Below are 13,428 nucleotides of genomic sequence, written 5' to 3' on the forward strand. Positions count from 1 at the left end.
CAGTTGCTAAGTAGTGTGAAGTAAATCACATTAGCTCATTGTAATTTTAAAAGGCAATAGTGAACCTTCTAAAAGAAAGAAAAACATGTACAACCTTTACTGTATTTGTCTAAATTCTACTACTTCACATATGATTACATTCCTGAATTAGTCGCTACTAGCCTAAAGAGACTACCTCTCAGCTCAGGGAAAGGGGATACGACTCAAAGGAAGGGGAAAATGGAAGTGGAAGTGACCAACCTAGACTAGCTAGGCCGGAAAGGGAGAGCCTTGAGGAACAGCCACTAACGTAAATGCTTATTTAGATTTTAGCATAAAACATTTTTGTAATCGTGACCTGTAAAGAAAGGAGTAAGTGGTTAAAGCAGCAGGAAAACCAAATAAAACAACACTCCACTTTGGATTATTAACCCAAAGGTACATATGCTGTCGCAGCAGCAGTGGACCAAACTGTAACAGTAATCACAATGAAGACTACTTGTTGTTTGTTTCCAATATTTGGTATGGAGAAATGCTGGTTCCAGGGATAGTACAGTGGCGCTTGCAAATAAAGACTCTGTAATAGCGCTATTAAGGTATTCTGGTTATAGCACCCAGTAGGTCAAAAGTGGTGAGAGAGCCTTTTCAAATACTCCTAGGCTGGTTTTAAGAAAGGAGTATCACCATGTCTAGCCTTCTGTAGCAAATGAGTAAAAATAGTGTCAGAAAGTGGCCTGCCCGCACAGCAAACAGGTGCCAGATGTAAGCAGGTTCACAGAAATGTCTGCAATGATAAGTCTCAGTTGGAGCCTGTGTGCAATATTCACTGCCCTGTTAGTAAGTGTGGAGCTTGAGTGTTCTATGCTGATGCTGTTTCTCAATATCACTCATAAACAGGTGGCTTGTGACCTCCGTGTAATATGGGGAGCCTTAACGTTGTTAGGTACGCCCCACGTGGGACCGCAGAACCAGTGTCTATTTGTACTGTTTGATCCACACTACTTGTAAAAGGGGACCTGTGTGGTTTCAAGGGATGTCAAAAGTTCTCCAATTTCTGGCACTTATGCGCTACCACCCCTGTGAATGTGAGACTAGAGAAGAATCTTAGGGGCTTGGGAAGTAGGTAGTCGCCCAGTGTTTTCTCCCCGTGCCGGGGGTATGAGGTAGTGTGGGGGCAAGTGTGGCCAGACACAGGTATACCTTCAGTCTATTATGAGCTAAATGTCTTACCCACCGCTGTCGCAGTCTAATGCAGGGCGTTCTTGAGTTTCTTTGCTGCCGGCCCCAGGGTCGAGAGGCCTATTTTCAAGATGGCGGGGATGCGCGCCAAAATCCCTGTGTCGCACTCTCGCCTCGGGGACCTTCTTCTAAGCCTGCTACCGCTCTCAGCCGGGGATGAGCCAAGAAGCCCGACAAACAGGACACAGGAGGATAGATCTGGCCAACGGGTAAGTCCTCTGGAGACAAACAGGCTCCGGTCTCCAAACGCTGGGCAAGAACTTGCGGCCTTTATTGTTGAACTACTGTACCGGAGCGGAGCCCCGACCCTCCGGACAGCAGTGATAAGGAGGCAAGGTTGTCCCTGGGCAGCGGTGAATGCTACTAGAGTTTGTAAATCCAAGCCCGGTCCTCTGAAGGGGAACAGGCTCCGGTCTCCACACGCTGGGCAAGAACTTGCGGCCTTTGTTGTATAACTGCTGTACCGGAGCGGAGCCCCGACCCTCCGGACAGCAGTGATAGGGAGGCAAGGTTATCCCTGGGCAGCGGTGAGTGCCACTAGCGTGTAAAAAATCCAGGCCCGGTTTGTCTCCGCGATTAGTGTGCAGCACCTCCGGATAAGTCTGCAGGGGATAATCAGTGTAGGCACCTCTTTCCTCCAAACACCACACCGATGCTCCAAAAGTGCCCCTTCTACTAACTGACCACTCTTGTTTCCTTATAAGTTGGTCAAAGTATTAGAAATATGATGTATTCATATATTATATTAGGGAATAGGCAGTGTTAGGTTTTTTAAGGGTTTATTGGGTGGGTTTTATTTTTAAATTAGGGCTTTTGGGCTGAAAAAGAGCTAAATGCCCTTTTAAGGGCAATGCCTATGTAAATGCCCTTTTCAGGGCAATGGGGAGCTTAGGTTTTTTTAGTTAGGATTTTATTTGGGGGGTTGGTTGTGTGGGTGGTGGGTTTTACTGTTGGGGGGGTGTTTGTATTTTTTTTTACAGGTTAAAGAGCTGATTTCTTGGGGGGACTTTTTTTTATTTTGATAGGGCTATTAGATTAGGTGTAATTAGTTTAAATATCTGATAATTTCTTTTTTTATTTTGTGTAATTTAGTGTTGTTTTTTTTGTAATTTAGGTAATTGTATTTAATTAATGTAATTGATTTAATTGTAGTGTAAGGTTAGGTGTTAGTGTAAGGCAGGTTAGGTTTCATTTTACAGGTAAATTTGTATTTATTTTAGCTAGGTAGTTAGTAAATAGTTAATAACTATTTAGTAACTATTCTACCTAATTAAAATAAATACAAACTTGTCTGTAAAATAAAAATAAACCCTACGCTAGATACAATGTAACTATTAGTTATATTGCAGCTAGCTTAGGGTTTATTTTACAGGTAAGTATTTAGTTTAAAATAGGAATTATTTAGGTAATGATAGTAGGTTTTATTTAGATTTATTTTAATTATTTTCAAGTTAGGGGGTGTTAGGGTTAGGGTTAGACTTAGGTTTAGGGGTTAATAAATTTATTATAGTGGTGGCGACGTTGGGGGCAGCAGATTAGGGGTTAATAAATGTAGGTAGGTGGTGGCAATGTTAGGGGCGGCAGATTAGGGGTTAATAATATTTAACTAGTGTTTGTGATGCGGGAGTGCAGCGGTTTAGGGGTTTAGGGGTTAATATGTTTACTATAGTGGCGGCGATGTCCGGAGCAGCAGGGGTTAATAAGTATAATGTAGGTGTCGGCGGTGTCGGGGCAGCAGATTAGGGGTTAATAAGTGTAAGATTAGGGGTGTTTAGACTCGGGGTTCATGTTAGGGTGTTAGGTGTAAACATAAATTTTGTTTCCCCATAGGAATCAATGGGGCTGCGTTACTGAGCTTTACTCTGCTTTTTTGCAGGTGTTAGACTTTTTTTCATTGATGTCTATGGGGAAATCGTGCATGAACACGTAAAACCAGCTCACCCCGTCTTTCAGCAGCGCTGGTATTGGAGTGCGGTATTGAGCTCAATTTTGCTTTACGCTCAATTCTTGCCTGATAATGCTGGGTTTTTATAAACTTGTAATACCAGCGCTGTAGGGAAGTGAGCGGTGCAATAACTTGCAAGTTATTACCGAGCTGCTCTTACCGCAAAATTCGTAATCTAGCCATTAGGTAATAGAAGTAAACTGGAAAGTTGTTTAAAATTGTTCTATCCAAATCATGAAAGAGAATTTTGGGGTCTCCTGTCCCTTTAACTTTAGGAGTATTAGCATTAACATTGAAAATAAAAGAATAAATAAAGGAGTAAAATTGTTTTTTCAAATTAAAATTTTTGTGTTTAAAACAAAAGTCACATTCAATATATTTTACATCACTACCTTTAATTATTACTACAACAATGGGTTTGTGGGAATAATTTAGGGATAGATTACAAATGGAGCGCTAAATTTTTATTTGCCCGTTTGTGGGAGCGCAATAATTAACCAGCCATTATAAGTGGCTGGTTATTGCTGCCACGACCTTGCAGTAGCAATTAGCCCTTCCGGAAATTAACCAGAGATCTAATCTACTTAATGGCCTCAAAATAGAGGGCATTATAGTTTTTGCACTAGGCAGTAGGTAGTTTTGGGGATTTAAAGTTGGTGGGAGTGGGGTGTTTTACATTGCGGTCTATGCCAACTTCTTACATAGCCAGTAATATACTAATCCACCATGGTCTTTTGAGTAAATGGTCATTACAGTCTGAGTGCTGGTCGAGAATACTAAAATTTAGTTGCCCCCCTCTGTCCAGAAACCCGAATTTCATTTCAATCTCTGCAAGCTTCAAACAGCACTCTAATTTTTTATTTATTTTACTACTAGCACTAGCTAATGATATAGAATCAAAACCTCACCCTTCATATGAATCAAGCTGTAATTTGCCTTTTAGAAAAGGGCTCTCTGTAGTACATTGCAACATTAGGAGTATAATCCTAAAACTTGAGTTGAAAGCTTGTTGCTATACTTACAAATCAAAAATCTTCATCTCTGAATCCTGGCCCCAAAATCCCAGACTCTGCTATTGCCACCCAGGACTTTCTGTGTCTCAGAAAAGGCAAAGCTAAAAGAGGTGTTGGCCTCTTGATATATGTTGAGTAGTCTATAAACTTTTCACTTATAAACCTACCCAAATTCTACACAAGCTTTGAACTTATTGCTGCCAAAATAATAATCCCATTCTCCAGACCTGTCATTATTGTCAGCATTTACCTCCCCCCTTCGTCCTCAACCGATTTGCTTCAAGATATATCTCAGCTAATTAATGAAATTGCATCCCAGTACAAGATGGAGGAATTGCTGATTCTAGGTCGACTTCAATTTTTACTGGTTAGACACCAAAAACAATAAATTCTGCTCAGTCTTCTGAGCAATTAATTTCACGCAATTAATATCTGTTCCCACGCATTTAAATCATATATTCTCCAACCATTCTCTACTGGACTGGATATTTTGTCCTGCCCAAGCAGAATTTTGCAATCGGGAGTGCTGCCAAATGTATTTAGTGACCACTCTCTCATTTACTGGTTCTGTAAAATAAAGTCCATTAAATCATCTCAAAAAATCCTAGGTCATTTCGGAAACCCAGGCCTTCCCAATTGACCTTTACAATATACAGTGGCACAGACTATCCCTAATACCTGACCAGGACTTGGCAATGGACTTATTCTGCTCTGAGTTCCAGCAGGCCTGTAATATCCATGCTCCTCTTCGAAAGATCACACTCAAGGGAATGCACTGGAATGGAATGAGGTGAACCAGCTGGTTCATGATTTTACAAAGGCCTTTGACACTGTTAATCACAACAACTTCATACGCAAGCTCAAAACTTCAGGATTAAATGATGAATCATTAAATTGGTTCTGCTCTTATCAAACAGATCTCAATGTGTGGATATTTATAATAGTGCCTCCAGCTCTCTCAAAGTAATGTGGGGTATGCCCCAGGGCTCCATTTTAGGGCCCATCTTGTTCTCTATATTCATAAATGATCTTCCCTTAGTTTGCAAAACCTCAACTGTACAAATGTGTGCGGATGACACTATAATGTATGCTACAAAACGAAACATATCACAACTTGAGGGTGTGTTGCAGCAGGATTTTTTAGAAGTTGAAAGATGTATCTGTAAAAATAAACTGTTCCTAAACACTGACAAAACAGTAACCATGTTTTTTGGGACAAAACAAAAATTTAAAAAATCTAGTAAAGCAGAGTTAAACATAATTACATTATCAAATTGTAGGCTGGCCCCTGTCAATTCCTATAAATATCTTGGCATATGACTTGATCCTAACCTGTTGTTTGGACCTCATATTGACAAACTATTGCCCAAACTGTACCCTAAAATTGGAGCCCTTGATAGAAATAAAGCCTGTCTAAATCTTGAGGTTAGGAAACGTATTGAACAACAAATGTTGATTCCAGCAATTGATTATGAGGATATAGTGTGTATGTGTGCACCTCTGATCCATCTTAGTAAACTTACAACTCTTTATAACTTGTTATGCCAATTTGTCCTGCAATGTGATTACAAAACTCATCATTGTGATATGTTAAGAGAACTAAACTTGCTTGACTCTAGACATTTTCTACACCTCTCTTGCATTGTCTATATAACCACTTTTCTGAGAAACTCCCACACTACCCAAGCAGTATGCTCCTCCCTGCTCCCCACTCCCCCTATAACTTAAGGTCCTCTACTTCCACTCCACTCTACTCTACATTCCCCATTACAACACGGAAACTGGTCAGTTGGCGTTTTCATTCAGATCTCCTCAACTGTGGAATAACCTTCCAGACAGCACCAAATCCTCCAGCAACCTTAAATCCTTGCAAGGAAATGTCTCTCTATCTTTACAAACAAATCAATCCTGTAAAGACTGTCAATTATAAAAATACCTACCTTGTGTCTATGTTTTACTATGTAAAAATGTAACTATTTGTACAATATGTAAAGCATTGCTGGCATATCCCATCATATACTTAAAAGGGAGAGAAATCTCAATGTATTTTTTTCCTGGTAAAACATTTTGGTCCAGATTACAAGTGAAGCTCTAATTAACGCTCCCACTCGAGCCTTAACTAGTCTAGAAGTAAGCTTTTTGCACTCGTCGGGTTGCGCTCATATTATGAGTTAAAAGTAAACTGTTTTTGCTTGCAACTAACACGACAAGCACACAAATAGAATCACATATTCTCATGTGCGCTAACCCAACATGAAAATATGAATATGTCACATTCCAATGTTCTTCACAAAATAAATTATGTTTTATTTATTCATAAATACATATTTCTATGTACATCTAATGGTATGTTGGTACTATATATATAGGTATAACTATATAGAGAGATATATATTTATAGGAATATCTATTTAAAAATACAAAGAACATATTCTGCTGTGTGCAGAACATTAGAATGTCCAATATGTACAGTAAATACAAAGTTAAAACCTTTATTAAATATTAATATTGAATAAATATGTTTTACATGTTTTCCTCTACTAAACTGCAAAGGGCTCCAATGCACTTAAATTTCTATATACGTGTACATATGCATTTATGCATACATATATATATATATATACAGTATGTATATATATATATATATATATATATATATATATATATATAATATATATATATATATATAATATATATAGATAGATAGATAGATAGATAGATAGATAGATAGATAGATAGATAGATAGATAGATAGATAGATAGATAGATAGATAGATAGAGGTATGTATCTCAATGTTAAAGCCCTTTGCCTGACTTTTTTATTTTCTGTTTTTTTTTATTTTTGATTAGATGGTGTTATTATGAGTGTAAGTGTACTTTGTAATATATTTTGATGTGTTTTGATAACTTTGTAGTTAGGGACAAGACCTTAAGGTCTAGAAGATAAGATGGAGGGACAAGACGTTAAGGTCTAGAAGATAAGATGGAGGGACAAGACCTTAAGGTCTAGAAGATAAGATGGAGGGACAAGACCTTAAGGTCTAGAAGATAAGATGGAGGGACAAGACCTTAAGGTCTAGAAGATAAGATGGAGGGACAAGACCTTAAGGTCTAGAAGATAAGATGGAGGGACAAGACGTTAAGGTCTAGAAGATAAGATGGGGACACATGAAAGGACTAGAGGCCCATTTCTCTAATGTTCTTTATGTATATGAGATTATTTAAAGGGAAATAAACCAAGACATTTCTTTAATTATTCAGATATAACATAGCATTTTAAACAAATTTCCAATTTACTTCTAGTATCACATTTTCTTTGTTTTCTTGCTATCCTCTGTTGAAAAGTAGGACAGCAAGTTCAGGCGCGTGCACATGTCTGCAGCACTATATGACAGCAGTTTTACAACAATGTTATACATTAGCAAGAGCACTAGATGGCAGCACTACTCCTGTCATGTAGTTCTCCAGACATGTGCACCCTATCTACATAGATATCTCTTCAACAAAGAATACCAGAGATGTTTTTGCATTTTTGCTATCACTCCATTTAAACAGAACCTTGCTTTTTTTATTTATCTGTCAAAACTATATATATTTAAGTAGACAACTAATTTTAGCTGCAGAGTAGAGATTACCCTCACACCTGACACCTGACACCTCCCACCCGCTGATTCCTACCTAAATAGCTCTCTTCCCTCCCTTGTCACCACCATCTTAGATACTGGCAGACAGTCTGACAGTATTCAGTTTAGGTTTTTTATATACTGTATATATTTGTTTTTGTCTGCATTGTAGTGATCCTCCTCAACCCTTCCACCTCCCTGATACCCCCAAACAGCTCTCTAACCCTTCCCCTCATTTGAGTACTGGCAGCTGTCTGCCAGTACCTATACATACATTGTTTTTTTTTTTTAATTGATTTATTTATTGTTTTTTTGTTATTTTTCTGTAGTGTAGTGGTTCCCCTCCCTCTCGTGATTGTTAGCTAGGTCCCCCACCTCCTCACCCCACATTTTTTTCTGTAGTGTATTTCCCCATCTCTTCATTTTCTGCAGTTTAGGGCCATCCCATTCCCTCCTCCACTGCTGCACTGCCCACCCATATTCAGGTTTCCCACCCGCTCTCACTAGCAGATGATAGTTACAGAGACTAATACACACAGTCTCACTGTTTGTAACGATTAGGCATCTGCCTTCATATGGAACTGGAGCACCAATCATGCTCCGGTTCCATATGCAGGCAGATGCCATGAGCTCAGGAACTCTAGCTCTCATCTGTAACTTAACAGCCAAGACTGCTGGAGCTTCCTGCAGCTCGGATGTATATATACACATCATGTGGTATGATAGGCAAAGTATATATACACGTCATTTTGTCTTAAGGTGTCATGTTCTGTCTCAGGATATTTTGTGAGAGCCTCATTATCTGGAACAGTTGCTTTAAATGAAGATTAGTAGAAGCCATATAGGATTCAAAGATAACAGATTTATTTAAATAACAGAATACTTCGAAGGAGCATATGCTTCCAGGGTATTTTAAATGTGTACTATTCAGGTACATATTTCCACATATGCCAGAAGTGGAAAGAAACAAACAAGTAAGAAGAGATGCAGATTCAAAAGAAAAATCTTTCTCCTGGTAATAAATTAAGTGCAGGATTTTGCACAAGGCAGGAAACAAATTTGTAAACAGGTAGCAAGTTCAATGGTAAAGTATTTCTCCTGATGAAAGCTGAAGTGCAGGAATTGCACAAGGCAGGAAACAAACTTGTAAACAGGTGCAAAGGTGAAGTCTTCCTCCAAATATCTTCTAAAGTACAGGAAACAGGGTCTGGCTTGTGACTAAACAGAAACAACGTGAAGACAATGTGCAGCCTAACAGCCAGCCTTAAATAGGGAGGTTTTGCACAGGATTGGTTCTGAGTAAATCCCAAATTGAGAGCACCTGTGTTTTACACAGGTGTAATTACAAGTAAGACAAGTACTCATTTAACAGATCTTTTAAGTTGCATGCTATTGCATTTGAAACCCTTTAACTGCTAGAACTGGCTGTGGCTCAATATACAAGCAAACAAAGTAGTAAGCACAGAGGCACAGGTTCAAACCCCTGTACAGCCCTTTTGAGCAGAATGCCTCCCAGACCTTTTCTTTTTCTTTTTAGTCTGGAGGCTTGGTTCGTGACATGAGGAGTTAAATTGATCTTTCAGCACTTCAAGACCCCTTTTCAGATTCTAGAAAGGCAAATTTTACTGCATCTTTCTAAAGGTGTTTCCTGAATTTAATGTAGAGGGATTTTTGTTGCATTTAAACTTTGGGCTAGATTACAAGTGGATCGCTAAATTAGTGTGCTCCCGCAAACAGGCAAATTTGCCCATTTGCATTAGTGCAATAATTAACCAGCCATTACAATAGCACACCCTATACTTTCAATAGATATCGCATCTGTGCTAAATAGTTATATATTGTGCTCAAGTATAAGTATATTTAGCACAACTTCAGACCTAAAGTAAAGTGTAAAGGTTAAAAAAAAGTTTCACAAAACACATCAAAACATATTAAAATAAACTATTGCACTCATAAATGCACTTTTCATTAAAAATATAATTTAAATATTGATAACAAGTTTTAAAAAGGTAAAGTGCCCTCCACTAATGTTGACATCCTTGGTAAATATGAGCAAAGAAGGTTGTGAAAATGTTTTTTTATTGTTTGATCTTTTGTTAAAAAAATGCACAAAAATACTCTGCTCTCATGGATATCAAACAATTGCAAACACATCACAGGTTTACCCCCCAAAAAAATCTTTGTTAAATTTATGTGTGCCACAATTATTGGCACCCCTATGAATACATACGAGAAAAATATATTCAAAGTATAAACCCATTGATATTTTACATTTTTTAGTACACCTGGGTGGCTAGGAAGAGGAAATTGTTCAACCATGACTTCCTGTTTCCCATGGGGTATACATATGAGGTAACACAGAGGCCAAATTCCCTTAGTCATTCATCTCAATGGGTAATTATTATTATAATTATTATCAGGTATTTGTAGAGTGCCAACAGATTCAGCAGAGCTATAAACATACTCAGTATACAAGATAATATTTACAAGGATCAAATGGGTAGCGGGCCCTGCCGAGAGTTGCACTGTTGTAGTTGGCTCTTATGAAGGTGAACTACAAACAGCTGGGCTTATAGGCTTACATGCTAAAGGGTTCAAGGGATTAGACTAAGACTAAGAGTAAGACTAAGGAATAAAGCTGTGATTTGCGGCAAAAGGTTGTTGAGCTTCACAAAATGGGAAGTGGCTATAGGAAAATAGCAAAAGCATTGAAAATGCTCATTTTCACCATCAGGGCAATAATTAAGAAATTTCTATTAACTGGGATGTTATGAATCAACCTGGAAGAGGGCATGTGTATATATTGTCTCAACGCACTGTGAAGAGGATGGTTCGAGTGGCTAAAATATCTCCAAGGTTCACAGCTGGAGAATTGCAGAAGTTAGTTGCATCTTGGGCTCAGAAAGTCTCCAAAACTACAATCCCACGTCACCCATATCACCAATAGTTGTTTGGAAGGGTTTCAAGAAAAAAGACTCTACTCTCTTTCAAAAACAAACTCAAGGACCTTCAGTTTGCCAGACACTACTCAAACTTCAAATGGGATCAGGTTCTATAGTCAGATTAAGCCAAAATAGAGCTTTTTGGCAATAAACACCAGAGGTGGATTTGGCGCACACAGAGAGGTAGCCATATGGAAAAGTACCTCATGCCCACGCTTAAATATGGTGGTGGCTCTTTATTATTTTGCGGCTGTTTTTTTGCCAGTGGACTTGGACATTTTGTTAGGATACATGACAACATGGACTCTATCAAATATCAACAGATATTAAATGAACACCTAACTGCCTCTGCTAGAAAGCTTAAAATACGCCTTGGTTGGATCCTCCAGCAGGTCAATGATGTGTATGTATGTATGTAGAGATTCATATTTCTGCTAATAACAGTTAATAAACTCAAAACAGGTGTCCAGAAGTGCAATTGCTGTGGTTCAACACAGTACTGGAAGCAAAAAGCTTGAAATATTGTATATCTAATTTGCTAAATTACCCAAAGTTCTCTGGACACATGCCTAGATTTGCTAAATTTCTTTACAATATCTATGACTCTTATACTCATATATATATATACACACACACACACACACATATGTATATATATATATATATATTTTATAAAAACAATATACAGATATATATATAGAAATAGTTATATAAACATAAAAAGAATATTTTCATTTTAGTGAAGAACATAGGAATGTGAAGAATTCTTAACACATTTTCAGCTAGCAAGCGATAACTGAAAGGGCTTTCTTCAGCAAGCCCATTAAAGTCTATGAGGAGTTAGTTGATTGCGGTATCTTAAGTCTTGAAGTTAGCGTGACTGAGCCTTTCACACGCACACTAACTTTTTACTTTCAACTTGTAATACCTACACTAAGGGCTCGTTTCCATTGAGCCGTTAAAAATGGAGCCGTAAGCTACCGAATCAGCCGACAGTTAAAAGTAATTTACGACTCCATTTTAGTACCAGGTTTCCATTTAAAAAGTTTACGCTTTGTGTGCGGTCGCTCTTTTCGTGTAGGTGTAAATTATTAACAGACCAGTCTGTGAAAAATATATAAAATGAGAGCTCCTGAACATGAACATGAACAATCCTATACCTAATGGCTATATAGCCTTTAGGCCCATGCATAGCAGTTGGTCGCTCTCATATGCACCTGTATATCTGTCCTTATTATATAATAGCTCTGACCTGTTGCAGCATACAAATGCAGTGTTTTTTTTTTTTTTTTAAGATGGCATCTAAGAAATCTGCAAAGCTGGATAAAACGCCCAAACACCACGTTACATTACCAGTTTCTGTGAGTAATTTTTTTAGTACATCTGAGGCTAACATCCAAGAAGCACATGGTGATACAATGGCTGCCATTAATCAGCATGATACCCTATTAATACAGACAATTCCAATGGACTTTGTGACGCAAAGAAAGGCAGATATAGCAAATCTCCCTTCAAAAGCTGACTTTGACTCACTAAAAGTTCTAATTAGGTCTGAATTAGGTTCTCTTCGAAAAGATATAACAGAAGTGGGACATTGTGTTAAAGACTTACAGGAGACATAAGACAACTTAAACACTTTAACAGATTCCATTTCCATTATGACCCAAGCAAATATACACGATTCCAAGTTATCTGCTCTTCAAGACAAGCTAGATGATTTGGATAACAGGAATCATAGATATAATTTAAGAATCCCTGTAATTCCTGAAAAGGTTAATAATCTAGATCTGGATACCTATGTTCAAGATGTATTTTGCCATCTAAAAATGGACCCACATGCTTCAACAATAGAACTTGATAGAATCCACAGATCACTTCGATCTCCACCACCCGAATCTGCTCCACCACGAGATGTTATACTGCGATTCCTACGGTTCAAGGACAAAGAGGATATCTGGACTAAAGTACGACAGTTAAAACACATAACATACTTGGATAACAACATCCAAATTTAAATGGACCTCAGTCCAAATACACTTCATAAGAGAAGAGATGTTGCCATTATTACCAGAGTCTTAAGAGACAAACGCATAAAGTACAGATAGGGTTTCCCGTTCATCTTAGTAATCTCACATAAAGGCTCTACATATACCTGCAATAAACCTATAAAGACCCACAAGACCACTCTCCAAAGACTTGGGCCTCACCTTCAGCAGACCATCAAAATCAGATAGTCAAGTAGGTCCAAATGATAATGAAGTTCCATCATTCAGACCAGATCATCAGAGACAACATTGGCAAGTAGTATCTTCTAATAAACAAAAAAAAGGTAGACTCCAAGAAATCACTGATCCCACAGATGACACTTCCACACTAGCAGCCTGATGGGAGCAACATATGGGTGAGACTGTTCTAATTCAGATGCTTACTCATATGAGGCAGATTGCTAGCTTCATATAATTTTTTGAACTGTTGCACTAAGTATTGTTAGTGAATCTACTTTTTTCCATTTAATGGTCTTTAGTGTTACTCACTCATATAAGTTTTATATATATGCCCCTTGCAAAGCTGTATAGACATTATACCATTGGGGAAACTAAGTCATTTATCATACCCTAGTTTAAGCCATAGTCTATTTAGAAGTTATTATAATTTTTGTTATAGTTTTTAAAATCTATGATGTTCTT

The sequence above is a fragment of the Bombina bombina genome, chromosome 3 (assembly GCF_027579735.1).
Source record: "Bombina bombina isolate aBomBom1 chromosome 3, aBomBom1.pri, whole genome shotgun sequence".
Classification (NCBI taxonomy): domain Eukaryota; kingdom Metazoa; phylum Chordata; class Amphibia; order Anura; family Bombinatoridae; genus Bombina; species Bombina bombina.